General features: G+C 46.5%; 15 non-coding genes across 15 annotated transcripts; all 15 read left to right on the forward strand.

Moving 5' to 3' along the window:
• Positions 1 to 292: 292 nt before the first annotated feature.
• Positions 293 to 365, forward strand: trnav-uac (transfer RNA valine (anticodon UAC)). Its single transcript has one exon. It is a non-coding gene; the product is annotated as a tRNA-Val (tRNA).
• A 1,660-nt stretch (positions 366 to 2,025) lies between these two features.
• On the forward strand, positions 2,026 to 2,107 carry trnal-aag (transfer RNA leucine (anticodon AAG)). Its single transcript has one exon. It is a non-coding gene; the product is annotated as a tRNA-Leu (tRNA).
• A 1,125-nt stretch (positions 2,108 to 3,232) lies between these two features.
• On the forward strand, positions 3,233 to 3,305 carry trnav-uac (transfer RNA valine (anticodon UAC)). The gene has a single exon. It is a non-coding gene; the product is annotated as a tRNA-Val (tRNA).
• Positions 3,306 to 4,965: 1,660 nt separating this feature from the next.
• On the forward strand, positions 4,966 to 5,047 carry trnal-aag (transfer RNA leucine (anticodon AAG)). Its single transcript has one exon. It is a non-coding gene; the product is annotated as a tRNA-Leu (tRNA).
• A 1,125-nt stretch (positions 5,048 to 6,172) lies between these two features.
• Positions 6,173 to 6,245, forward strand: trnav-uac (transfer RNA valine (anticodon UAC)). Its single transcript has one exon. It is a non-coding gene; the product is annotated as a tRNA-Val (tRNA).
• Positions 6,246 to 7,905: 1,660 nt separating this feature from the next.
• trnal-aag (transfer RNA leucine (anticodon AAG)) lies at positions 7,906 to 7,987 on the forward strand. Its single transcript has one exon. It is a non-coding gene; the product is annotated as a tRNA-Leu (tRNA).
• Positions 7,988 to 9,112: 1,125 nt separating this feature from the next.
• Positions 9,113 to 9,185, forward strand: trnav-uac (transfer RNA valine (anticodon UAC)). The gene has a single exon. It is a non-coding gene; the product is annotated as a tRNA-Val (tRNA).
• Positions 9,186 to 12,046: 2,861 nt separating this feature from the next.
• trnav-uac (transfer RNA valine (anticodon UAC)) lies at positions 12,047 to 12,119 on the forward strand. The gene has a single exon. It is a non-coding gene; the product is annotated as a tRNA-Val (tRNA).
• A 1,660-nt stretch (positions 12,120 to 13,779) lies between these two features.
• Positions 13,780 to 13,861, forward strand: trnal-aag (transfer RNA leucine (anticodon AAG)). Its single transcript has one exon. It is a non-coding gene; the product is annotated as a tRNA-Leu (tRNA).
• Positions 13,862 to 14,986: 1,125 nt separating this feature from the next.
• Positions 14,987 to 15,059, forward strand: trnav-uac (transfer RNA valine (anticodon UAC)). Its single transcript has one exon. It is a non-coding gene; the product is annotated as a tRNA-Val (tRNA).
• A 1,660-nt stretch (positions 15,060 to 16,719) lies between these two features.
• Positions 16,720 to 16,801, forward strand: trnal-aag (transfer RNA leucine (anticodon AAG)). The gene has a single exon. It is a non-coding gene; the product is annotated as a tRNA-Leu (tRNA).
• A 1,125-nt stretch (positions 16,802 to 17,926) lies between these two features.
• Positions 17,927 to 17,999, forward strand: trnav-uac (transfer RNA valine (anticodon UAC)). Its single transcript has one exon. It is a non-coding gene; the product is annotated as a tRNA-Val (tRNA).
• Positions 18,000 to 20,860: 2,861 nt separating this feature from the next.
• Positions 20,861 to 20,933, forward strand: trnav-uac (transfer RNA valine (anticodon UAC)). Its single transcript has one exon. It is a non-coding gene; the product is annotated as a tRNA-Val (tRNA).
• A 2,861-nt stretch (positions 20,934 to 23,794) lies between these two features.
• trnav-uac (transfer RNA valine (anticodon UAC)) lies at positions 23,795 to 23,867 on the forward strand. Its single transcript has one exon. It is a non-coding gene; the product is annotated as a tRNA-Val (tRNA).
• Positions 23,868 to 26,728: 2,861 nt separating this feature from the next.
• On the forward strand, positions 26,729 to 26,801 carry trnav-uac (transfer RNA valine (anticodon UAC)). The gene has a single exon. It is a non-coding gene; the product is annotated as a tRNA-Val (tRNA).
• Positions 26,802 to 27,432: the final 631 nt, after the last annotated feature.

Below are 27,432 nucleotides of genomic sequence, written 5' to 3' on the forward strand. Positions count from 1 at the left end.
ATGCTACCTTTCCCGTGAGCAGTCGAACAGACGAAAAGATTTTGCCACAGACTGCGACGGTAAGCTCCGCAAAAACGTAATTCTTTAAAGCAGGTGTAAGCGACACAACGTTATTGGGGTACACCGCGTGGAAACAGATACTTCGGTGTATCTCGTCCATGCTCACCACATAGCCAAAATTAAACAAGTCCCATTAAACAACGAGCTAACGGAAACAGAAAGGTGAAAGGTCGAATGGCTTCAACTTTCAGTGCTGGATGCCACTGAGCTGCAGCGGGGACGACCGAGGCTTGTTTCTGTAGTGTAGTGGTCATCACGTTCGCCTTACACGCGAAAGGTCCCCAGTTCGAAACTGGGCAGAAACTGCTTTGCTCTTCAACTGCAGCCTTTGACATCGACAAGAACGGAGCTTTCTTGCTTGCTTTCCCATGTGCAAACCTGCCTTCGAGTTTGCTCGAATAAATCATCGCTCGTAGTGCAATGCAATGCCGCTCCGTTTAATTACTGTGCAAAAGCATTGTAAAGTTTTTCTCCAACCTGGTTCTGATCATATGCCATTCTGTTTGAGAGTGTAGTTACCCCCTTCTGATCCTTCCACGAAAAGCATTACCGCATTCGCATTCCTTGCGCAGGCGGCCCGGTTCAAAGACAGGGAAGAAGCTGATGTGCTGGTGTCACAGTGCACCACGGATTCCTCAACTAGTCTGTCTGTCAAATGTATCCCAAAGTCGTCTCTGAAAGACCTCATTTGGAAGGTGTCTGTCGTTATTCAACGTGTGAGAATTGGCACCAGAGGTCCTGAATCATGTTTTGGAGCAGTTCGCACGTTAGTGGCTCATTCAATCAGCAACAGCAATGAAAGAAATTCCACTCTCAGAGGAACCTCTGGACCTGTGCTTTCATAGCGTCGCTAGTATTAAGGTGCGCCCCGAGATCTAAGCCAGGTTGGAACGGAAACGGAGGAATCGACAGAGAGGCTACAGAATGACATCGCATCCATTTGGTTTTCATTAAATCACTGACGAGCAGGAAAATGTAAACGGGGAGGGCGAGTGGGGAAGTGAGGCAGTTGCAGCTCTGGAGAAAGTCCTTCGTTGTGATTCACTCAGCAACCAGAGACGTGACGGTGACTCAGGCGTGAGAGCTCTTCACATCGTGAACAAAAAGCAATCAAGGGCAGTTAGCACCTCTTCCGGAGTGGGGGTGGGGTGAGGTAATTACCTTTTGACTTCTGTTACTATGTTCGGAAACTGCCTTTTGGATTGAGGTGAAGAGAAACTGCATTTCTAAAAAGCACCATGGAACTTGTTAAACTTTATTGCGTCGCTTATTCTCATCGATTCCCACACAGGTTTCCAACTCAGTTGGTATCCATGAGGCTCATGTCCAGGTGCAATCTGCAGCAAATTGCACGGTTAGGTAAAAGGCAAGGAAAGTGGCATCTCGAACCGGCCCCGAGGTCAGACCTTCCTCACAATGTAATCTGTCCTTCTCGGATTGTAATGCTACCTCCGGTTTTAGGGTGGAACATTCTTTGGGAACCTTATTCTGCAAAACAGACACAGTGACTGAAACTATGCTGCACGGTATGATTTGGGACACGGCCTGCTCAGCTTTGTGCATTTCCCCTGTAGTCCGGTGTGTTTCATGTTCCGTGTAAACGTGAAAGTTGTCCTGTTTCGAGCAATGGGTGAAATCATTGAGCAAAGCAAGAATCGAAATTGCAGTAATGTCAAGTAGCTCATGGTAATTTGACCCAATCATAATCGATCATATATTCTCACGCACTCACAGATACATCTGTAGCTGAATCGAAGTCTGAGAAGATAGACTCAGTTTACCAGTGATTTTTGTCTGGATTGATGGGCTATCGTTAACTGCTGAGAAATTGATATTGTAGACGGGCACATCCCAGCAGCTGTGCGAGTCGGAGAGGGATCATGGAACCCTTTTCACGTGAGTTTACATCTGTTGTTATGCAGGAACACAATTGGAAGTGCAAGAAAATGGAGTCGTGGGCGTGTTGGTAGTGTGGCCGAGCGGTCTAAGGCGCTGGATTAAGGCTCCAGTCTCGACAGAGGCGTGGGTTCGAATCCCACCGCTGCCATTTGTGCGGAGCAGCTAGTTTAAATGCTGTTTCGATCCCCTGCGGCATTTTTGTTTAAAACAGAAGCAAAATGAGTTTGCTTCCCGGGGAATTGATTGTGGTGTTGGTAAGTGCCGAATTTTCCAAAGTGTCTGTGCTGTCATGCTCGTGTTCGCCTCCCGCGCGGAAAATCGCCAGCGGCTCTACTCTTGCTTTCTGTTCCAGGCAAGTTGAGCTTTTACTGGAACCGAATGGAGACTGCTATTTCATCGTTGTTGCGAAACAGAGTCCTACGGTGACTCGACTCGTCGTTATTTGGTTTTCTGGCCAATGAGAAAATCGTTCCAATGTATTTCGATGTCATATGTTATTGAATTTCTCCCACTTCCTTCATTTCAGTCCTGGAGTCATCGGAAGGGAAAGGTAATCTAATCGAGACTGTGATTGGTGAAATTCACTTTTTATGGCCCATTCTTATTATGTTCTTTTTTTGTCTCTTTGCAGCATTGTCTGGGAAGTGGTGGTGCACTCAGGCTCCAGTATGTTTGAAAGAGTAGTTTGGAATTGCCCTGTTGTTAGTTGTGTGATTACGTTATGGCTCATGCCCCCTGACTGTCTCACATTTAGCATTCAAGCTCGCTGTGTCTGAAAATGCATTTGGTTTTCCCGTTTTGTTTGTGTTCGGTGTTAAATGCTTTCTGTTTTGCGATTCGCTCAATACATTACGAATTAACAGGGTTTCTGAGGTAACTTCCAGCTGCAAAAATCCTCAACTGAGAATCTGGGAAATTTTCACGGAGTATGGTCAGTCGGAGCAAAAGTAAGGAAGTCGTTCGTTTCTGCAGTGTTTCACAATGCTACCTTTCCCGTGAGCAGTCGAACAGACGAAAAGATTTTGCCACAGACTGCGACGGTAAGCTCCGCAAAAACGTAATTCTTTAAAGCAGGTGTAAGCGACACAACGTTATTGGGGTACACCGCGTGGAAACAGATACTTCGGTGTATCTCGTCCATGCTCACCACATAGCCAAAATTAAACAAGTCCCATTAAACAACGAGCTAACGGAAACAGAAAGGTGAAAGGTCGAATGGCTTCAACTTTCAGTGCTGGATGCCACTGAGCTGCAGCGGGGACGACCGAGGCTTGTTTCTGTAGTGTAGTGGTCATCACGTTCGCCTTACACGCGAAAGGTCCCCAGTTCGAAACTGGGCAGAAACTGCTTTGCTCTTCAACTGCAGCCTTTGACATCGACAAGAACGGAGCTTTCTTGCTTGCTTTCCCATGTGCAAACCTGCCTTCGAGTTTGCTCGAATAAATCATCGCTCGTAGTGCAATGCAATGCCGCTCCGTTTAATTACTGTGCAAAAGCATTGTAAAGTTTTTCTCCAACCTGGTTCTGATCATATGCCATTCTGTTTGAGAGTGTAGTTACCCCCTTCTGATCCTTCCACGAAAAGCATTACCGCATTCGCATTCCTTGCGCAGGCGGCCCGGTTCAAAGACAGGGAAGAAGCTGATGTGCTGGTGTCACAGTGCACCACGGATTCCTCAACTAGTCTGTCTGTCAAATGTATCCCAAAGTCGTCTCTGAAAGACCTCATTTGGAAGGTGTCTGTCGTTATTCAACGTGTGAGAATTGGCACCAGAGGTCCTGAATCATGTTTTGGAGCAGTTCGCACGTTAGTGGCTCATTCAATCAGCAACAGCAATGAAAGAAATTCCACTCTCAGAGGAACCTCTGGACCTGTGCTTTCATAGCGTCGCTAGTATTAAGGTGCGCCCCGAGATCTAAGCCAGGTTGGAACGGAAACGGAGGAATCGACAGAGAGGCTACAGAATGACATCGCATCCATTTGGTTTTCATTAAATCACTGACGAGCAGGAAAATGTAAACGGGGAGGGCGAGTGGGGAAGTGAGGCAGTTGCAGCTCTGGAGAAAGTCCTTCGTTGTGATTCACTCAGCAACCAGAGACGTGACAGTGACTCAGGCGTGAGAGCTCTTCACATCGTGAACAAAAAGCAATCAAGGGCAGTTAGCACCTCTTCCGGAGTGGGGGTGGGGTGAGGTAATTACCTTTTGACTTCTGTTACTATGTTCGGAAACTGCCTTTTGGATTGAGGTGAAGAGAAACTGCATTTCTAAAAAGCACCATGGAACTTGTTAAACTTTATTGCGTCGCTTATTCTCATCGATTCCCACACAGGTTTCCAACTCAGTTGGTATCCATGAGGCTCATGTCCAGGTGCAATCTGCAGCAAATTGCACGGTTAGGTAAAAGGCAAGGAAAGTGGCATCTCGAACCGGCCCCGAGGTCAGACCTTCCTCACAATGTAATCTGTCCTTCTCGGATTGTAATGCTACCTCCGGTTTTAGGGTGGAACATTCTTTGGGAACCTTATTCTGCAAAACAGACACAGTGACTGAAACTATGCTGCACGGTATGATTTGGGACACGGCCTGCTCAGCTTTGTGCATTTCCCCTGTAGTCCGGTGTGTTTCATGTTCCGTGTAAACGTGAAAGTTGTCCTGTTTCGAGCAATGGGTGAAATCATTGAGCAAAGCAAGAATCGAAATTGCAGTAATGTCAAGTAGCTCATGGTAATTTGACCCAATCATAATCGATCATATATTCTCACGCACTCACAGATACATCTGTAGCTGAATCGAAGTCTGAGAAGATAGACTCAGTTTACCAGTGATTTTTGTCTGGATTGATGGGCTATCGTTAACTGCTGAGAAATTGATATTGTAGACGGGCACATCCCAGCAGCTGTGCGAGTCGGAGAGGGATCATGGAACCCTTTTCACGTGAGTTTACATCTGTTGTTATGCAGGAACACAATTGGAAGTGCAAGAAAATGGAGTCGTGGGCGTGTTGGTAGTGTGGCCGAGCGGTCTAAGGCGCTGGATTAAGGCTCCAGTCTCGACAGAGGCGTGGGTTCGAATCCCACCGCTGCCATTTCTGCGGAGCAGCTAGTTTAAATGCTGTTTCGATCCCCTGCGGCATTTCTGTTTAAAACAGAAGCAAAATGAGTTTGCTTCCCGGGGAATTGATTGTGGTGTTGGTAAGTGCCGAATTTTCCAAAGTGTCTGTGCTGTCATGCTCGTGTTCGCCTCCCGCGCGGAAAATCGCCAGCGGCTCTACTCTTGCTTTCTGTTCCAGGCAAGTTGAGCTTTTACTGGAACCGAATGGAGACTGCTATTTCATCGTTGTTGCGAAACAGAGTCCTACGGTGACTCGACTCGTCGTTATTTGGTTTTCTGGCCAATGAGAAAATCGTTCCAATGTATTTCGATGTCATATGTTATTGAATTTCTCCCACTTCCTTCATTTCAGTCCTGGAGTCATCGGAAGGGAAAGGTAATCTAATCGAGACTGTGATTGGTGAAATTCACTTTTTATGGCCCATTCTTATTATGTTCTTTTTTTGTCTCTTTGCAGCATTGTCTGGGAAGTGGTGGTGCACTCAGGCTCCAGTATGTTTGAAAGAGTAGTTTGGAATTGCCCTGTTGTTAGTTGTGTGATTACGTTATGGCTCATGCCCCCTGACTGTCTCACATTTAGCATTCAAGCTCGCTGTGTCTGAAAATGCATTTGGTTTTCCCGTTTTGTTTGTGTTCCGTGTTAAATGCTTTCTGTTTTGCGATTCGCTCAATACATTACGAATTAACAGGGTTTCTGAGGTAACTTCCAGCTGCAAAAATCCTCAACTGAGAATCTGGGAAATTTTCACGGAGTATGGTCAGTCGGAGCAAAAGTAAGGAAGTCGTTCGTTTCTGCAGTGTTTCACAATGCTACCTTTCCCGTGAGCAGTCGAACAGACGAAAAGATTTTGCCACAGACTGCGACGGTAAGCTCCGCAAAAACGTAATTCTTTAAAGCAGGTGTAAGCGACACAACGTTATTGGGGTACACCGCGTGGAAACAGATACTTCGGTGTATCTCGTCCATGCTCACCACATAGCCAAAATTAAACAAGTCCCATTAAACAACGAGCTAACGGAAACAGAAAGGTGAAAGGTCGAATGGCTTCAACTTTCAGTGCTGGATGCCACTGAGCTGCAGCGGGGACGACCGAGGCTTGTTTCTGTAGTGTAGTGGTCATCACGTTCGCCTTACACGCGAAAGGTCCCCAGTTCGAAACTGGGCAGAAACTGCTTTGCTCTTCAACTGCAGCCTTTGACATCGACAAGAACGGAGCTTTCTTGCTTGCTTTCCCATGTGCAAACCTGCCTTCGAGTTTGCTCGAATAAATCATCGCTCGTAGTGCAATGCAATGCCGCTCCGTTTAATTACTGTGCAAAAGCATTGTAAAGTTTTTCTCCAACCTGGTTCTGATCATATGCCATTCTGTTTGAGAGTGTAGTTACCCCCTTCTGATCCTTCCACGAAAAGCATTACCGCATTCGCATTCCTTGCGCAGGCGGCCCGGTTCAAAGACAGGGAAGAAGCTGATGTGCTGGTGTCACAGTGCACCACGGATTCCTCAACTAGTCTGTCTGTCAAATGTATCCCAAAGTCGTCTCTGAAAGACCTCATTTGGAAGGTGTCTGTCGTTATTCAACGTGTGAGAATTGGCACCAGAGGTCCTGAATCATGTTTTGGAGCAGTTCGCACGTTAGTGGCTCATTCAATCAGCAACAGCAATGAAAGAAATTCCACTCTCAGAGGAACCTCTGGACCTGTGCTTTCATAGCGTCGCTAGTATTAAGGTGCGCCCCGAGATCTAAGCCAGGTTGGAACGGAAACGGAGGAATCGACAGAGAGGCTACAGAATGACATCGCATCCATTTGGTTTTCATTAAATCACTGACGAGCAGGAAAATGTAAACGGGGAGGGCGAGTGGGGAAGTGAGGCAGTTGCAGCTCTGGAGAAAGTCCTTCGTTGTGATTCACTCAGCAACCAGAGACGTGACAGTGACTCAGGCGTGAGAGCTCTTCACATCGTGAACAAAAAGCAATCAAGGGCAGTTAGCACCTCTTCCGGAGTGGGGGTGGGGTGAGGTAATTACCTTTTGACTTCTGTTACTATGTTCGGAAACTGCCTTTTGGATTGAGGTGAAGAGAAACTGCATTTCTAAAAAGCACCATGGAACTTGTTAAACTTTATTGCGTCGCTTATTCTCATCGATTCCCACACAGGTTTCCAACTCAGTTGGTATCCATGAGGCTCATGTCCAGGTGCAATCTGCAGCAAATTGCACGGTTAGGTAAAAGGCAAGGAAAGTGGCATCTCGAACCGGCCCCGAGGTCAGACCTTCCTCACAATGTAATCTGTCCTTCTCGGATTGTAATGCTACCTCCGGTTTTAGGGTGGAACATTCTTTGGGAACCTTATTCTGCAAAACAGACACAGTGACTGAAACTATGCTGCACGGTATGATTTGGGACACGGCCTGCTCAGCTTTGTGCATTTCCCCTGTAGTCCGGTGTGTTTCATGTTCCGTGTAAACGTGAAAGTTGTCCTGTTTCGAGCAATGGGTGAAATCATTGAGCAAAGCAAGAATCGAAATTGCAGTAATGTCAAGTAGCTCATGGTAATTTGACCCAATCATAATCGATCATAAATTCTCACGCACTCACAGATACATCTGTAGCTGAATCGAAGTCTGAGAAGATAGACTCAGTTTACCAGTGATTTTTGTCTGGATTGATGGGCTATCGTTAACTGCTGAGAAATTGATATTGTAGACGGGCACATCCCAGCAGCTGTGCGAGTCGGAGAGGGATCATGGAACCCTTTTCACGTGAGTTTACATCTGTTGTTATGCAGGAACACAATTGGAAGTGCAAGAAAATGGAGTCGTGGGCGTGTTGGTAGTGTGGCCGAGCGGTCTAAGGCGCTGGATTAAGGCTCCAGTCTCGACAGAGGCGTGGGTTCGAATCCCACCGCTGCCATTTCTGCGGAGCAGCTAGTTTAAATGCTGTTTCGATCCCCTGCGGCATTTCTGTTTAAAACAGAAGCAAAATGAGTTTGCTTCCCGGGGAATTGATTGTGGTGTTGGTAAGTGCCGAATTTTCCAAAGTGTCTGTGCTGTCATGCTCGTGTTCGCCTCCCGCGCGGAAAATCGCCAGCGGCTCTACTCTTGCTTTCTGTTCCAGGCAAGTTGAGCTTTTACTGGAACCGAATGGAGACTGCTATTTCATCGTTGTTGCGAAACAGAGTCCTACGGTGACTCGACTCGTCGTTATTTGGTTTTCTGGCCAATGAGAAAATCGTTCCAATGTATTTCGATGTCATATGTTATTGAATTTCTCCCACTTCCATCATTTCAGTCCTGGAGTCATCGGAAGGGAAAGGTAATCTAATCGAGACTGTGATTGGTGAAATTCACTTTTTATGGCCCATTCTTATTATGTTCTTTTTTTGTCTCTTTGCAGCATTGTCTGGGAAGTGGTGGTGCACTCAGGCTCCAGTATGTTTGAAAGAGTAGTTTGGAATTGCCCTGTTGTTAGTTGTGTGATTACATTATGGCTCATGCCCCCTGACTGTCTCACATTTAGCATTCATGCTCGCTGTGTCTGAAAATGCATTTGGTTTTCCCGTTTTGTTTGTGTTCGGTGTTAAATGCTTTCTGTTTTGCGATTCGCTCAATACATTACGAATTAACAGGGTTTCTGAGGTAACTTCCAGCTGCAAAAATCCTCAACTGAGAATCTGGGAAATTTTCACGGAGTATGGTCAGTCGGAGCAAAAGTAAGGAAGTCGTTCGTTTCTGCAGTGTTTCACAATGCTACCTTTCCCGTGAGCAGTCGAACAGACGAAAAGATTTTGCCACAGACTGCGACGGTAAGCTCCGCAAAAACGTAATTCTTTAAAGCAGGTGTAAGCGACACAACGTTATTGGGGTACACCGCGTGGAAACAGATACTTCGGTGTATCTCGTCCATGCTCACCACATAGCCAAAATTAAACAAGTCCCATTAAACAACGAGCTAACGGAAACAGAAAGGTGAAAGGTCGAATGGCTTCAACTTTCAGTGCTGGATGCCACTGAGCTGCAGCGGGGACGACCGAGGCTTGTTTCTGTAGTGTAGTGGTCATCACGTTCGCCTTACACGCGAAAGGTCCCCAGTTCGAAACTGGGCAGAAACTGCTTTGCTCTTCAACTGCAGCCTTTGACATCGACAAGAACGGAGCTTTCTTGCTTGCTTTCCCATGTGCAAACCTGCCTTCGAGTTTGCTCGAATAAATCGTCGCTCGTAGTGCAATGCAATGCCGCTCCGTTTAATTACTGTGCAAAAGCATTGTAAAGTTTTTCTCCAACCTGGTTCTGATCATATGCCATTCTGTTTGAGAGTGTAGTTACCCCCTTCTGATCCTTCCACGAAAAGCATTACCGCATTCGCATTCCTTGCGCAGGCGGCCCGGTTCAAAGACAGGGAAGAAGCTGATGTGCTGGTGTCACAGTGCACCACGGATTCCTCAACTAGTCTGTCTGTCAAATGTATCCCAAAGTCGTCTCTGAAAGACCTCATTTGGAAGGTGTCTGTCGTTATTCAACGTGTGAGAATTGGCACCAGAGGTCCTGAATCATGTTTTGGAGCAGTTCGCACGTTAGTGGCTCATTCAATCAGCAACAGCAATGAAAGAAATTCCACTCTCAGAGGAACCTCTGGACCTGTGCTTTCATAGCGTCGCTCGTATTAAGGTGCGCCCCGAGATCTAAGCCAGGTTGGAACGGAAACGGAGGAATCGACAGAGAGGCTACAGAATGACATCGCATCCATTTGGTTTTCATTAAATCACTGACGAGCAGGAAAATGTAAACGGGGAGGGCGAGTGGGGAAGTGAGGCAGTTGCAGCTCTGGAGAAAGTCCTTCGTTGTGATTCACTCAGCAACCAGAGACGTGACGGTGACTCAGGCGTGAGAGCTCTTCACATCGTGAACAAAAAGCAATCAAGGGCAGTTAGCACCTCTTCCGGAGTGGGGGTGGGGTGAGGTAATTACCTTTTGTCTTCTGTTACTATGTTCGGAAACTGCCTTTTGGATTGAGGTGAAGAGAAACTGCATTTCTAAAAAGCACCATGGAACTTGTTAAACTTTATTGCGTCGCTTATTCTCATCGATTCCCACACAGGTTTCCAACTCAGTTGGTATCCATGAGGCTCATGTCCAGGTGCAATCTGCAGCAAATTGCACGGTTAGGTAAAAGGCAAGGAAAGTGGCATCTCGAACCGGCCCCGAGGTCAGACCTTCCTCACAATGTAATCTGTCCTTCTCGGATTGTAATGCTACCTCCGGTTTTAGGGTGGAACATTCTTTGGGAACCTTATTCTGCAAAACAGACACAGTGACTGAAACTATGCTGCACGGTATGATTTGGGACACGGCCTGCTCAGCTTTGTGCATTTCCCCTGTAGTCCGGTGTGTTTCATGTTCCGTGTAAACGTGAAAGTTGTCCTGTTTCGAGCAATGGGTGAAATCATTGAGCAAAGCAAGAATCGAAATTGCAGTAATGTCAAGTAGCTCATGGTAATTTGACCCAATCATAATCGATCATATATTCTCACGCACTCACAGATACATCTGTAGCTGAATCGAAGTCTGAGAAGATAGACTCAGTTTACCAGTGATTTTTGTCTGGATTGATGGGCTATCGTTAACTGCTGAGAAATTGATATTGTAGACGGGCACATCCCAGCAGCTGTGCGAGTCGGAGAGGGATCATGGAACCCTTTTCACGTGAGTTTACATCTGTTGTTATGCAGGAACACAATTGGAAGTGCAAGAAAATGGAGTCGTGGGCGTGTTGGTAGTGTGGGAGAGCGGTCTAAGGCGCTTGATTAAAGTTCCAGTCTCGACAGAGGCGTGGGTTCGAATCCCACCGCTGCCATTTCAGCGGAGCAGCTAGTTTAAATGCTGTTTCGATCCCCTGCGGCATTTCTGTTTGAAGCAAAATGAGTTTGCTTCCCGGGGAATTGATTGTGGTGTTGGTAAGTGCCGAATTTTCCAAAGTGTCTGTGCTGTCATGCTCGTGTTCGCCTCCCGCGCGGAAAATCGCCAGCGGCTCTACTCTTGCTTTCTGTTCCAGGCAAGTTGAGCTTTTACTGGAACCGAATGGAGACTGCTATTTCATCGTTGTTGCGAAACAGAGTCCTACGGTGACTCGACTCGTCGTTATTTGGTTTTCTGGCCAATGAGAAAATCGTTCCAATGTATTTCGATGTCTTATGTTTTTGAATTTCTCCCACTTCCATCATTTCAGTCCTGGAGTAATCGGAAGGGAAAGGTAATCTAATCGAGACTGTGATTGGTGAAATTCACTTTTTATGGCCCATTCTTATTATGTTCTTTTTTTGTCTCTTTGCAGCATTGTCTGGGAAGTGGTGGTGCACTCAGGCTCCAGTATGTTTGAAAGAGTAGTTTGGAATTGCCCTGTTGTTAGTTGTGTGATTACATTATGGCTCATGCCCCCTGACTGTCTCACATTTAGCATTCATGCTCGCTGTGTCTGAAAATGCATTTGGTTTTCCCGTTTTGTTTGTGTTCGGTGTTAAATGCTTTCTGTTTTGCGATTCGCTCAATACATTACGAATTAACAGGGTTTCTGAGGTAACTTCCAGCTGCAAAAATCCTCAACTGAGAATCTGGGAAATTTTCACGGAGTATGGTCAGTCGGAGCAAAAGTAAGGAAGTCGTTCGTTTCTGCAGTGTTTCACAATGCTACCTTTCCCGTGAGCAGTCGAACAGACGAAAAGATTTTGCCACAGACTGCGACGGTAAGCTCCGCAAAAACGTAATTCTTTAAAGCAGGTGTAAGCGACACAACGTTATTGGGGTACACCGCGTGGAAACAGATACTTCGGTGTATCTCGTCCATGCTCACCACATAGCCAAAATTAAACAAGTCCCATTAAACAACGAGCTAACGGAAACAGAAAGGTGAAAGGTCGAATGGCTTCAACTTTCAGTGCTGGATGCCACTGAGCTGCAGCGGGGACGACCGAGGCTTGTTTCTGTAGTGCAGTGGTCATCACGTTCGCCTTACACGCGAAAGGTCCCCAGTTCGAAACTGGGCAGAAACTGCTTTGCTCTTCAACTGCAGCCTTTGACATCGACAAGAACGGAGCTTTCTTGCTTGCTTTCCCATGTGCAAACCTGCCTTCGAGTTTGCTCGAATAAATCGTCGCTCGTAGTGCAATGCAATGCCGCTCCGTTTAATTACTGTGCAAAAGCATTGTAAAGTTTTTCTCCAACCTGGTTCTGATCATATGCCATTCTGTTTGAGAGTGTAGTTACCCCCTTCTGATCCTTCCACGAAAAGCATTACCGCATTCGCATTCCTTGCGCAGGCGGCCCGGTTCAAAGACAGGGAAGAAGCTGATGTGCTGGTGTCACAGTGCACCACGGATTCCTCAACTAGTCTGTCTGTCAAATGTATCCCAAAGTCGTCTCTGAAAGACCTCATTTGGAAGGTGTCTGTCGTTATTCAACGTGTGAGAATTGGCACCAGAGGTCCTGAATCATGTTTTGGAGCAGTTCGCACGTTAGTGGCTCATTCAATCAGCAACAGCAATGAAAGAAATTCCACTCTCAGAGGAACCTCTGGACCTGTGCTTTCATAGCGTCGCTCGTATTAAGGTGCGCCCCGAGATCTAAGCCAGGTTGGAACGGAAACGGAGGAATCGACAGAGAGGCTACAGAATGACATCGCATCCATTTGGTTTTCATTAAATCACTGACGAGCAGGAAAATGTAAACGGGGAGGGCGAGTGGGGAAGTGAGGCAGTTGCAGCTCTGGAGAAAGTCCTTCGTTGTGATTCACTCAGCAACCAGAGACGTGACGGTGACTCAGGCGTGAGAGCTCTTCACATCGTGAACAAAAAGCAATCAAGGGCAGTTAGCACCTCTTCCGGAGTGGGGGTGGGGTGAGGTAATTACCTTTTGACTTCTGTTACTATGTTCGGAAACTGCCTTTTGGATTGAGGTGAAGAGAAACTGCATTTCTAAAAAGCACCATGGAACTTGTTAAACTTTATTGCGTCGCTTATTCTCATCGATTCCCACACAGGTTTCCAACTCAGTTGGTATCCATGAGGCTCATGTCCAGGTGCAATCTGCAGCAAATTGCACGGTTAGGTAAAAGGCAAGGAAAGTGGCATCTCGAACCGGCCCCGAGGTCAGACCTTCCTCACAATGTAATCTGTCCTTCTCGGATTGTAATGCTACCTCCGGTTTTAGGGTGGAACATTCTTTGGGAACCTTATTCTGCAAAACAGACACAGTGACTGAAACTATGCTGCACGGTATGATTTGGGACACGGCCTGCTCAGCTTTGTGCATTTCCCCTGTAGTCCGGTGTGTTTCATGTTCCGTGTAAACGTGAAAGTTGTCCTGTTTCGAGCAATGGGTGAAATCATTGAGCAAAGCAAGAATCGAAATTGCAGTAATGTCAAGTAGCTCATGGTAATTTGACCCAATCATAATCGATCATAAATTCTCACGCACTCACAGATACATCTGTAGCTGAATCGAAGTCTGAGAAGATAGACTCAGTTTACCAGTGATTTTTGTCTGGATTGATGGGCTATCGTTAACTGCTGAGAAATTGATATTGTAGACGGGCACATCCCAGCAGCTGTGCGAGTCGGAGAGGGATCATGGAACCCTTTTCACGTGAGTTTACATCTGTTGTTATGCAGGAACACAATTGGAAGTGCAAGAAAATGGAGTCGTGGGCGTGTTGGTAGTGTGGCCGAGCGGTCTAAGGCGCTGGATTAAGGCTCCAGTCTCGACAGAGGCGTGGGTTCGAATCCCACCGCTGCCATTTCTGCGGAGCAGCTAGTTTAAATGCTGTTTCGATCCCCTGCGGCATTTCTGTTTAAAACAGAAGCAAAATGAGTTTGCTTCCCGGGGAATTGATTGTGGTGTTGGTAAGTGCCGAATTTTCCAAAGTGTCTGTGCTGTCATGCTCGTGTTCGCCTCCCGCGCGGAAAATCGCCAGCGGCTCTACTCTTGCTTTCTGTTCCAGGCAAGTTGAGCTTTTACTGGAACCGAATGGAGACTGCTATTTCATCGTTGTTGCGAAACAGAGTCCTACGGTGACTCGACTCGTCGTTATTTGGTTTTCTGGCCAATGAGAAAATCGTTCCAATGTATTTCGATGTCATATGTTATTGAATTTCTCCCACTTCCATCATTTCAGTCCTGGAGTCATCGGAAGGGAAAGGTAATCTAATCGAGACTGTGATTGGTGAAATTCACTTTTTATGGCCCATTCTTATTATGTTCTTTTTTTGTCTCTTTGCAGCATTGTCTGGGAAGTGGTGGTGCACTCAGGCTCCAGTATGTTTGAAAGAGTAGTTTGGAATTGCCCTGTTGTTAGTTGTGTGATTACATTATGGCTCATGCCCCCTGACTGTCTCACATTTAGCATTCATGCTCGCTGTGTCTGAAAATGCATTTGGTTTTCCCGTTTTGTTTGTGTTCGGTGTTAAATGCTTTCTGTTTTGCGATTCGCTCAATACATTACGAATTAACAGGGTTTCTGAGGTAACTTCCAGCTGCAAAAATCCTCAACTGAGAATCTGGGAAATTTTCACGGAGTATGGTCAGTCGGAGCAAAAGTAAGGAAGTCGTTCGTTTCTGCAGTGTTTCACAATGCTACCTTTCCCGTGAGCAGTCGAACAGACGAAAAGATTTTGCCACAGACTGCGACGGTAAGCTCCGCAAAAACGTAATCCTTTAAAGCAGGTGTAAGCGACACAACGTTATTGGGGTACACCGCGTGGAAACAGATACTTCGGTGTATCTCGTCCATGCTCACCACATAGCCAAAATTAAACAAGTCCCATTAAACAACGAGCTAACGGAAACAGAAAGGTGAAAGGTCGAATGGCTTCAACTTTCAGTGCTGGATGCCACTGAGCTGCAGCGGGGACGACCGAGGCTTGTTTCTGTAGTGTAGTGGTCATCACGTTCGCCTTACACGCGAAAGGTCCCCAGTTCGAAACTGGGCAGAAACTGCTTTGCTCTTCAACTGCAGCCTTTGACATCGACAAGAACGGAGCTTTCTTGCTTGCTTTCCCATGTGCAAACCTGCCTTCGAGTTTGCTCGAATAAATCGTCGCTCGTAGTGCAATGCAATGCCGCTCCGTTTAATTACTGTGCAAAAGCATTGTAAAGTTTTTCTCCAACCTGGTTCTGATCATATGCCATTCTGTTTGAGAGTGTAGTTACCCCCTTCTGATCCTTCCACGAAAAGCATTACCGCATTCGCATTCCTTGCGCAGGCGGCCCGGTTCAAAGACAGGGAAGAAGCTGATGTGCTGGTGTCACAGTGCACCACGGATTCCTCAACTAGTCTGTCTGTCAAATGTATCCCAAAGTCGTCTCTGAAAGACCTCATTTGGAAGGTGTCTGTCGTTATTCAACGTGTGAGAATTGGCACCAGAGGTCCTGAATCATGTTTTGGAGCAGTTCGCACGTTAGTGGCTCATTCAATCAGCAACAGCAATGAAAGAAATTCCACTCTCAGAGGAACCTCTGGACCTGTGCTTTCATAGCGTCGCTCGTATTAAGGTGCGCCCCGAGATCTAAGCCAGGTTGGAACGGAAACGGAGGAATCGACAGAGAGGCTACAGAATGACATCGCATCCATTTGGTTTTCATTAAATCACTGACGAGCAGGAAAATGTAAACGGGGAGGGCGAGTGGGGAAGTGAGGCAGTTGCAGCTCTGGAGAAAGTCCTTCGTTGTGATTCACTCAGCAACCAGAGACGTGACGGTGACTCAGGCGTGAGAGCTCTTCACATCGTGAACAAAAAGCAATCAAGGGCAGTTAGCACCTCTTCCGGAGTGGGGGTGGGGTGAGGTAATTACCTTTTGACTTCTGTTACTATGTTCGGAAACTGCCTTTTGGATTGAGGTGAAGAGAAACTGCATTTCTAAAAAGCACCATGGAACTTGTTAAACTTTATTGCGTCGCTTATTCTCATCGATTCCCACACAGGTTTCCAACTCAGTTGGTATCCATGAGGCTCATGTCCAGGTGCAATCTGCAGCAAATTGCACGGTTAGGTAAAAGGCAAGGAAAGTGGCATCTCGAACCGGCCCCGAGGTCAGACCTTCCTCACAATGTAATCTGTCCTTCTCGGATTGTAATGCTACCTCCGGTTTTAGGGTGGAACATTCTTTGGGAACCTTATTCTGCAAAACAGACACAGTGACTGAAACTATGCTGCACGGTATGATTTGGGACACGGCCTGCTCAGCTTTGTGCATTTCCCCTGTAGTCCGGTGTGTTTCATGTTCCGTGTAAACGTGAAAGTTGTCCTGTTTCGAGCAATGGGTGAAATCATTGAGCAAAGCAAGAATCGAAATTGCAGTAATGTCAAGTAGCTCATGGTAATTTGACCCAATCATAATCGATCATAAATTCTCACGCACTCACAGATACATCTGTAGCTGAATCGAAGTCTGAGAAGATAGACTCAGTTTACCAGTGATTTTTGTCTGGATTGATGGGCTATCGTTAACTGCTGAGAAATTGATATTGTAGACGGGCACATCCCAGCAGCTGTGCGAGTCGGAGAGGGATCATGGAACCCTTTTCACGTGAGTTTACATCTGTTGTTATGCAGGAACACAATTGGAAGTGCAAGAAAATGGAGTCGTGGGCGTGTTGGTAGTGTGGCCGAGCGGTCTAAGGCGCTGGATTAAGGCTCCAGTCTCGACAGAGGCGTGGGTTCGAATCCCACCGCTGCCATTTCTGCGGAGCAGCTAGTTTAAATGCTGTTTCGATCCCCTGCGGCATTTCTGTTTAAAACAGAAGCAAAATGAGTTTGCTTCCCGGGGAATTGATTGTGGTGTTGGTAAGTGCCGAATTTTCCAAAGTGTCTGTGCTGTCATGCTCGTGTTCGCCTCCCGCGCGGAAAATCGCCAGCGGCTCTACTCTTGCTTTCTGTTCCAGGCAAGTTGAGCTTTTACTGGAACCGAATGGAGACTGCTATTTCATCGTTGTTGCGAAACAGAGTCCTACGGTGACTCGACTCGTCGTTATTTGGTTTTCTGGCCAATGAGAAAATCGTTCCAATGTATTTCGATGTCATATGTTATTGAATTTCTCCCACTTCCTTCATTTCAGTCCTGGAGTCATCGGAAGGGAAAGGTAATCTAATCGAGACTGTGATTGGTGAAATTCACTTTTTATGGCCCATTCTTATTATGTTCTTTTTTTGTCTCTTTGCAGCATTGTCTGGGAAGTGGTGGTGCACTCAGGCTCCAGTATGTTTGAAAGAGTAGTTTGGAATTGCCCTGTTGTTAGTTGTGTGATTACGTTATGGCTCATGCCCCCTGACTGTCTCACATTTAGCATTCAAGCTCGCTGTGTCTGAAAATGCATTTGGTTTTCCCGTTTTGTTTGTGTTCGGTGTTAAATGCTTTCTGTTTTGCGATTCGCTCAATACATTACGAATTAACAGGGTTTCTGAGGTAACTTCCAGCTGCAAAAATCCTCAACTGAGAATCTGGGAAATTTTCACGGAGTATGGTCAGTCGGAGCAAAAGTAAGGAAGTCGTTCGTTTCTGCAGTGTTTCACAATGCTACCTTTCCCGTGAGCAGTCGAACAGACGAAAAGATTTTGCCACAGACTGCGACGGTAAGCTCCGCAAAAACGTAATTCTTTAAAGCAGGTGTAAGCGACACAACGTTATTGGGGTACACCGCGTGGAAACAGATACTTCGGTGTATCTCGTCCATGCTCACCACATAGCCAAAATTAAACAAGTCCCATTAAACAACGAGCTAACGGAAACAGAAAGGTGAAAGGTCGAATGGCTTCAACTTTCAGTGCTGGATGCCACTGAGCTGCAGCGGGGACGACCGAGGCTTGTTTCTGTAGTGTAGTGGTCATCACGTTCGCCTTACACGCGAAAGGTCCCCAGTTCGAAACTGGGCAGAAACTGCTTTGCTCTTCAACTGCAGCCTTTGACATCGACAAGAACGGAGCTTTCTTGCTTGCTTTCCCATGTGCAAACCTGCCTTCGAGTTTGCTCGAATAAATCATCGCTCGTAGTGCAATGCAATGCCGCTCCGTTTAATTACTGTGCAAAAGCATTGTAAAGTTTTTCTCCAACCTGGTTCTGATCATATGCCATTCTGTTTGAGAGTGTAGTTACCCCCTTCTGATCCTTCCACGAAAAGCATTACCGCATTCGCATTCCTTGCGCAGGCGGCCCGGTTCAAAGACAGGGAAGAAGCTGATGTGCTGGTGTCACAGTGCACCACGGATTCCTCAACTAGTCTGTCTGTCAAATGTATCCCAAAGTCGTCTCTGAAAGACCTCATTTGGAAGGTGTCTGTCGTTATTCAACGTGTGAGAATTGGCACCAGAGGTCCTGAATCATGTTTTGGAGCAGTTCGCACGTTAGTGGCTCATTCAATCAGCAACAGCAATGAAAGAAATTCCACTCTCAGAGGAACCTCTGGACCTGTGCTTTCATAGCGTCGCTCGTATTAAGGTGCGCCCCGAGATCTAAGCCAGGTTGGAACGGAAACGGAGGAATCGACAGAGAGGCTACAGAATGACATCGCATCCATTTGGTTTTCATTAAATCACTGACGAGCAGGAAAATGTAAACGGGGAGGGCGAGTGGGGAAGTGAGGCAGTTGCAGCTCTGGAGAAAGTCCTTCGTTGTGATTCACTCAGCAACCAGAGACGTGACGGTGACTCAGGCGTGAGAGCTCTTCACATCGTGAACAAAAAGCAATCAAGGGCAGTTAGCACCTCTTCCGGAGTGGGGGTGGGGTGAGGTAATTACCTTTTGACTTCTGTTACTATGTTCGGAAACTGCCTTTTGGATTGAGGTGAAGAGAAACTGCATTTCTAAAAAGCACCATGGAACTTGTTAAACTTTATTGCGTCGCTTATTCTCATCGATTCCCACACAGGTTTCCAACTCAGTTGGTATCCATGAGGCTCATGTCCAGGTGCAATCTGCAGCAAATTGCACGGTTAGGTAAAAGGCAAGGAAAGTGGCATCTCGAACCGGCCCCGAGGTCAGACCTTCCTCACAATGTAATCTGTCCTTCTCGGATTGTAATGCTACCTCCGGTTTTAGGGTGGAACATTCTTTGGGAACCTTATTCTGCAAAACAGACACAGTGACTGAAACTATGCTGCACGGTATGATTTGGGACACGGCCTGCTCAGCTTTGTGCATTTCCCCTGTAGTCCGGTGTGTTTCATGTTCCGTGTAAACGTGAAAGTTGTCCTGTTTCGAGCAATGGGTGAAATCATTGAGCAAAGCAAGAATCGAAATTGCAGTAATGTCAAGTAGCTCATGGTAATTTGACCCAATCATAATCGATCATATATTCTCACGCACTCACAGATACATCTGTAGCTGAATCGAAGTCTGAGAAGATAGACTCAGTTTACCAGTGATTTTTGTCTGGATTGATGGGCTATCGTTAACTGCTGAGAAATTGATATTGTAGACGGGCACATCCCAGCAGCTGTGCGAGTCGGAGAGGGATCATGGAACCCTTTTCACGTGAGTTTACATCTGTTGTTATGCAGGAACACAATTGGAAGTGCAAGAAAATGGAGTCGTGGGCGTGTTGGTAGTGTGGGAGAGCGGTCTAAGGCGCTTGATTAAGGTTCCAGTCTCGACAGAGGCGTGGGTTCGAATCCCACCGCTGCCATTTCAGCGGAGCAGCTAGTTTAAATGCTGTTTCGATCCCCTGCGGCATTTCTGTTTGAAGCAAAATGAGTTTGCTTCCCGGGGAATTGATTGTGGTGTTGGTAAGTGCCGAATTTTCCAAAGTGTCTGTGCTGTCATGCTCGTGTTCGCCTCCCGCGCGGAAAATCGCCAGCGGCTCTACTCTTGCTTTCTGTTCCAGGCAAGTTGAGCTTTTACTGGAACCGAATGGAGACTGCTATTTCATCGTTGTTGCGAAACAGAGTCCTACGGTGACTCGACTCGTCGTTATTTGGGTTTCTGGCCAATGAGAAAATCGTTCCAATGTATTTCGATGTCTTATGTTTTTGAATTTCTCCCACTTCCATCATTTCAGTCCTGGAGTAATCGGAAGGGAAAGGTAATCTAATCGAGACTGTGATTGGTGAAATTCACTTTTTATGGCCCATTCTTATTATGTTCTTTTTTTGTCTCTTTGCAGCATTGTCTGGGAAGTGGTGGTGCACTCAGGCTCCAGTATGTTTGAAAGAGTAGTTTGGAATTGCCCTGTTGTTAGTTGTGTGATTACATTATGGCTCATGCCCCCTGACTGTCTCACATTTAGCATTCATGCTCGCTGTGTCTGAAAATGCATTTGGTTTTCCCGTTTTGTTTGTGTTCGGTGTTAAATGCTTTCTGTTTTGCGATTCGCTCAATACATTACGAATTAACAGGGTTTCTGAGGTAACTTCCAGCTGCAAAAATCCTCAACTGAGAATCTGGGAAATTTTCACGGAGTATGGTCAGTCGGAGCAAAAGTAAGGAAGTCGTTCGTTTCTGCAGTGTTTCACAATGCTACCTTTCCCGTGAGCAGTCGAACAGACGAAAAGATTTTGCCACAGACTGCGACGGTAAGCTCCGCAAAAACGTAATTCTTTAAAGCAGGTGTAAGCGACACAACGTTATTGGGGTACACCGCGTGGAAACAGATACTTCGGTGTATCTCGTCCATGCTCACCACATAGCCAAAATTAAACAAGTCCCATTAAACAACGAGCTAACGGAAACAGAAAGGTGAAAGGTCGAATGGCTTCAACTTTCAGTGCTGGATGCCACTGAGCTGCAGCGGGGACGACCGAGGCTTGTTTCTGTAGTGTAGTGGTCATCACGTTCGCCTTACACGCGAAAGGTCCCCAGTTCGAAACTGGGCAGAAACTGCTTTGCTCTTCAACTGCAGCCTTTGACATCGACAAGAACGGAGCTTTCTTGCTTGCTTTCCCATGTGCAAACCTGCCTTCGAGTTTGCTCGAATAAATCGTCGCTCGTAGTGCAATGCAATGCCGCTCCGTTTAATTACTGTGCAAAAGCATTGTAAAGTTTTTCTCCAACCTGGTTCTGATCATATGCCATTCTGTTTGAGAGTGTAGTTACCCCCTTCTGATCCTTCCACGAAAAGCATTACCGCATTCGCATTCCTTGCGCAGGCGGCCCGGTTCAAAGACAGGGAAGAAGCTGATGTGCTGGTGTCACAGTGCACCACGGATTCCTCAACTAGTCTGTCTGTCAAATGTATCCCAAAGTCGTCTCTGAAAGACCTCATTTGGAAGGTGTCTGTCGTTATTCAACGTGTGAGAATTGGCACCAGAGGTCCTGAATCATGTTTTGGAGCAGTTCGCACGTTAGTGGCTCATTCAATCAGCAACAGCAATGAAAGAAATTCCACTCTCAGAGGAACCTCTGGACCTGTGCTTTCATAGCGTCGCTAGTATTAAGGTGCGCCCCGAGATCTAAGCCAGGTTGGAACGGAAACGGAGGAATCGACAGAGAGGCTACAGAATGACATCGCATCCATTTGGTTTTCATTAAATCACTGACGAGCAGGAAAATGTAAACGGGGAGGGCGAGTGGGGAAGTGAGGCAGTTGCAGCTCTGGAGAAAGTCCTTCGTTGTGATTCACTCAGCAACCAGAGACGTGACGGTGACTCAGGCGTGAGACCTCTTCACATCGTGAACAAAAAGCAATCAAGGGCAGTTAGCACCTCTTCCGGAGTGGGGGTGGGGTGAGGTAATTACCTTTTGACTTCTGTTACTATGTTCGGAAACTGCCTTTTGGATTGAGGTGAAGAGAAACTGCATTTCTAAAAAGCACCATGGAACTTGTTAAACTTTATTGAGTCGCTTATTCTCATCGATTCCCACACAGGTTTCCAACTCAGTTGGTATCCATGAGGCTCATGTCCAGGTGCAATCTGCAGCAAATTGCACGGTTAGGTAAAAGGCAAGGAAAGTGGCATCTCGAACCGGCCCCGAGGTCAGACCTTCCTCACAATGTAATCTGTCCTTCTCGGATTGTAATGCTACCTCCGGTTTTAGGGTGGAACATTCTTTGGGAACCTTATTCTGCAAAACAGACACAGTGACTGAAACTATGCTGCACGGTATGATTTGGGACACGACCTGCTCAGCTTTGTGCATTTCCCCTGTAGTCCGGTGTGCTTCATGTTCCGTGTAAACGTGAAAGTTGTCCTGTTTCGAGCAATGGGTGAAATCATTGAGCAAAGCAAGAATCGAAATTGCAGTAATGTCAAGTAGCTCATGGTAATTTGACCCAATCATAATCGATCATATATTCTCACGCACTCACAGATACATCTGTAGCTGAATCGAAGTCTGAGAAGATAGACTCAGTTTACCAGTGATTTTTGTCTGGATTGATGGGCTATCGTTAACTGCTGAGAAATTGATATTGTAGACGGGCACATCCCAGCAGCTGTGCGAGTCGGAGAGGGATCATGGAACCCTTTTCACGTGAGTTTACATCTGTTGTTATGCAGGAACACAATTGGAAGTGCAAGAAAATGGAGTCGTGGGCGTGTTGGTAGTGTGGGAGAGCGGTCTAAGGCGCTGGATTAAGGCTCCAGCCTCGACAGAAGCGTGGGTTCGAATCCCACCGCTGCCATTTCAGCGGAGCAGCTAGTTTAAATGCTGTTTCGATCCCCTGCGGCATTTCTGTTTGAAGCAAAATGAGTTTGCTTCCCGGGGAATTGATTGTGGTGTTGGTAAGTGCCGAATTTTCCAAAGTGTCTGTGCTGTCATGCTCGTGTTCGCCTCCCACGCGGAAAATCGCCAGCGGCTCTACTCATGCTTTCTGTTCCAGGCAAGTTGAGCTTTTACTGGAACCGAATGGAGACTGCTATTTCATCGTTGTTGCGAAACAGAGTCGTACGGTGACTCGACTCGTCGTTATTTGGTTTTCTGTCCAATGAGAAAATCGTTCCAATGTATTTCGATGTCATATGTTCTTGAATTTCTCCCACTTCCATCATTTCAGTCCTGGAGTCATCGGAAGGGAAAGGTAATCTAATCGAGACTGTGATTGGTGAAATTCACTTTTTATGGCCCATTCTTATTATGTTCTTTTTTTGTCTCTTTGCAGCATTGTCTGGGAAGTGGTGGTGCACTCAGGCTCCAATATGTTTGAAAGAGTAGTTTGGAATTGCCCTGTTGTTAGTTGTGTGATTACGTTATGGCTCATGCCCCCTGACTGTCTCACATTTAGCATTCATGCTCGCTGTGTCTGAAAATGCATTTGGTTTTCCCGTTTTGTTTGTGTTCGGTGTTAAATGCTTTCTGTTTTGCGATTCGCTCAATACATTACGAATTAACAGGGTTTCTGAGGTAACTTCCAGCTGCAAAAATCCTCAACTGAGAATCTGGGAAATTTTCACGGAGTATGGTCAGTCGGAGCAAAAGTAAGGAAGTCGTTCGTTTCTGCAGTGTTTCACAATGCTACCTTTCCTGTGAGCAGTCGAACAGACGAAAAGATTTTGCCACAGACTGCGACGGTAAGCTCCGCAAAAACGTAATTCTTTAAAGCAGGTGTAAGCGACACAACGTTATTGGGGTACACCGCGTGGAAACAGATACTTCGGTGTATCTCGTCCATGCTCACCACATAGCCAAAATTAAACAAGTCCCATTAAACAACGAGCTAACGGAAACAGAAAGGTGAAAGGTCGAATGGCTTCAACTTTCAGTGCTGGATGCCACTGAGCTGCAGCGGGGACGACCGAGGCTTGTTTCTGTAGTGTAGTGGTCATCACGTTCGCCTTACACGCGAAAGGTCCCCAGTTCGAAACTGGGCAGAAACTGCTTTGCTCTTCAACTGCAGCCTTTGACATCGACAAGAACGGAGCTTTCTTGCTTGCTTTCCCATGTGCAAACCTGCCTTCGAGTTTGCTCGAATAAATCGTCGCTCGTAGTGCAATGCAATACCGCTCCGTTTAATTACTGTGCAAAAGCATTGTAAAGTTTTTCTCCAACCTGGTTCTGATCATATGCCATTCTGTTTGAGAGTGTAGTTACCCCCTTCTGATCCTTCCACGAAAAGCATTACCGCATTCGCATTCCTTGCGCAGGCGGCCCGGTTCAAAGACAGGGAAGAAGCTGATGTGCTGGTGTCACAGTGCACCACGGATTCCTCAACTAGTCTGTCTGTCAAATGTATCCCAAAGTCGTCTCTGAAAGACCTCATTTGGAAGGTGTCTGTCGTTATTCAACGTGTGAGAATTGGCACCAGAGGTCCGGAATCATGTTTTGGAGCAGTTCGCACGTTAGTGGCTCATTCAATCAGCAACAGCAATGAAAGAAATTCCACTCTCAGAGGAACCTCTGGACCTGTGCTTTCATAGCGTCGCTAGTATTAAGGTGCGCCCCGAGATCTAAGCCAGGTTGGAACGGAAACGGAGGAATCGACAGAGAGGCTACAGAATGACATCGCATCCATTTGGTTTTCATTAAATCACTGACGAGCAGGAAAATGTAAACGGGGAGGGCGAGTGGGGAAGTGAGGCAGTTGCAGCTCTGGAGAAAGTCCTTCGTTGTGATTCACTCAGCAACCAGAGACGTGACGGTGACTCAGGCGTGAGAGCTCTTCACATCGTGAACAAAAAGCAATCAAGGGCAGTTAGCATCTCTTCCGGAGTGGGGGTGGGGTGAGGTAATTACCTTTTGACTTCTGTTACTATGTTCGGAAACTGCCTTTTGGATTGAGGTGAAGAGAAACTGCATTTCTAAAAAGCACCATGGAACTTGTTAAACTTTATTGAGTCGCTTATTCTCATCGATTCCCACACAGGTTTCCAACTCAGTTGGTATCCATGAGGCTCATGTCCAGGTGCAATCTGCAGCAAATTGCACGGTTAGGTAAAAGGCAAGGAAAGTGGCATCTCGAACCGGCCCCGAGGTCAGACCTTCCTCACAATGTAATCTGTCCTTCTCGGTTTGTAATGCTACCTCCGGTTTTAGGGTGGAACATTCTTTGGGAACCTTATTCTGCAAAACAGACACAGTGACTGAAACTATGCTGCACGGTATGATTTGGGACACGGCCTGCTCAGCTTTGTGCATTTCCCCTGTAGATCGGTGTGTTTCATGTTCCGTGTAAACGTGAAAGTTGTCCTGTTTCGAGCAATGGGTGAAATCATTGAGCAAAGCAAGAATCGAAATTGCAGTAATGTCAAGTAGCTCATGGTAATTTGACCCAATCATAATCGATCATATATTCTCACGCACTCACAGATACATCTGTAGCTGAATCGAAGTCTGAGAAGATAGACTCAGTTTACCAGTGATTTTTGTCTGGATTGATGGGCTATCGTTAACTGCTGAGAAATTGATATTGTAGACGGGCACATCCCAGCAGCTGTGCGAGTCGGAGAGGGATCATGGAACCCTTTTCACGTGAGTTTACATCTGTTGTTATGCAGGAACACAATTGGAAGTGCAAGAAAATGGAGTCGTGGGCGTGTTGGTAGTGTGGGAGAGCGGTCTAAGGCGCTGGATTAAGGCTCCAGTCTCGACAGAGGCGTGGGTTCGAATCCCACCGCTGCCATTTCAGCGGAGCAGCTAGTTTAAATGCTGTTTCGATCCCCTGCGGCATTTCTGTTTGAAGCGAAATGAGTTTGCTTCCCGGGGAATTGATTGTGGTGTTGGTAAGTGCCGAATTTTCCAAAGTGTCTGTGCTGTCATGCTCGTGTTCGCCTCCCGCGCGGAAAATCGCCAGCGGCTCTACTCTTGCTTTCTGTTCCAGGCAAGTTGAGCTTTTACTGGAACCGAATGGAGACTGCTATTTCATCGTTGTTGCGAAACAGAGTCCTACGGTGACTCGACTCGTCGTTATTTGGTTTTCTGGCCAATGAGAAAATCGTTCCAATGTATTTCGATGTCATATGTTATTGAATTTCTCCCACTTCCATCATTTCAGTCCTGGAGTCATCGGAAGGGAAAGGTAATCTAATCGAGACTGTGATTGGTGAAATTCACTTTTTATGGCCCATTCTTATTATGTTCTTTTTTTGTCTCTTTGCAGCATTGTCTGGGAAGTGGTGGTGCACTCAGGCTCCAGTATGTTTGAAAGAGTAGTTTGGAATTGCCCTGTTGTTAGTTGTGTGATTACGTTATGGCTCATGCCCCCTGACTGTCTCACATTTAGCATTCATGCTCGCTGTGTCTGAAAATGCATTTGGTTTTCCCGTTTTGTTTGTGTTCGGTGTTAAATGCTTTCTGTTTTGCGATTCGCTCAATACATTACGAATTAACAGGGTTTCTGAGGTAACTTCCAGCTGCAAAAATCCTCAACTGAGAATCTGGGAAATTTTCACGGAGTATGGTCAGTCGGAGCAAAAGTAAGGAAGTCGTTCGTTTCTGCAGTGTTTCACAATGCTACCTTTCCCGTGAGCAGTCGAACAGACGAAAAGATTTTGCCACAGACTGCGACGGTAAGCTCCGCAAAAACGTAATTCTTTAAAGCAGGTGTAAGCGACACAACGTTATTGGGGTACACCGCGTGGAAACAGATACTTCGGTGTATCTCGTCCATGCTCACCACATAGCCAAAATTAAACAAGTCCCATTAAACAACGAGCTAACGGAAACAGAAAGGTGAAAGGTCGAATGGCTTCAACTTTCAGTGCTGGATGCCACTGAGCTGCAGCGGGGACGACCGAGGCTTGTTTCTGTAGTGTAGTGGTCATCACGTTCGCCTTACACGCGAAAGGTCCCCAGTTCGAAACTGGGCAGAAACTGCTTTGCTCTTCAACTGCAGCCTTTGACATCGACAAGAACGGAGCTTTCTTGCTTGCTTTCCCATGTGCAAACCTGCCTTCGAGTTTGCTCGAATAAATCGTCGCTCGTAGTGCAATGCAATACCGCTCCGTTTAATTACTGTGCAAAAGCATTGTAAAGTTTTTCTCCAACCTGGTTCTGATCATATGCCATTCTGTTTGAGAGTGTAGTTACCCCCTTCTGATCCTTCCACGAAAAGCATTACCGCATTCGCATTCCTTGCGCAGGCGGCCCGGTTCAAAGACAGGGAAGAAGCTGATGTGCTGGTGTCACAGTGCACCACGGATTCCTCAACTAGTCTGTCTGTCAAATGTATCCCAAAGTCGTCTCTGAAAGACCTCATTTGGAAGGTGTCTGTCGTTATTCAACGTGTGAGAATTGGCACCAGAGGTCCGGAATCATGTTTTGGAGCAGTTCGCACGTTAGTGGCTCATTCAATCAGCAACAGCAATGAAAGAAATTCCACTCTCAGAGGAACCTCTGGACCTGTGCTTTCATAGCGTCGCTAGTATTAAGGTGCGCCCCGAGATCTAAGCCAGGTTGGAACGGAAACGGAGGAATCGACAGAGAGGCTACAGAATGACATCGCAT

The sequence above is a fragment of the Chiloscyllium punctatum genome, chromosome 18 (assembly GCF_047496795.1).
Source record: "Chiloscyllium punctatum isolate Juve2018m chromosome 18, sChiPun1.3, whole genome shotgun sequence".
Classification (NCBI taxonomy): domain Eukaryota; kingdom Metazoa; phylum Chordata; class Chondrichthyes; order Orectolobiformes; family Hemiscylliidae; genus Chiloscyllium; species Chiloscyllium punctatum.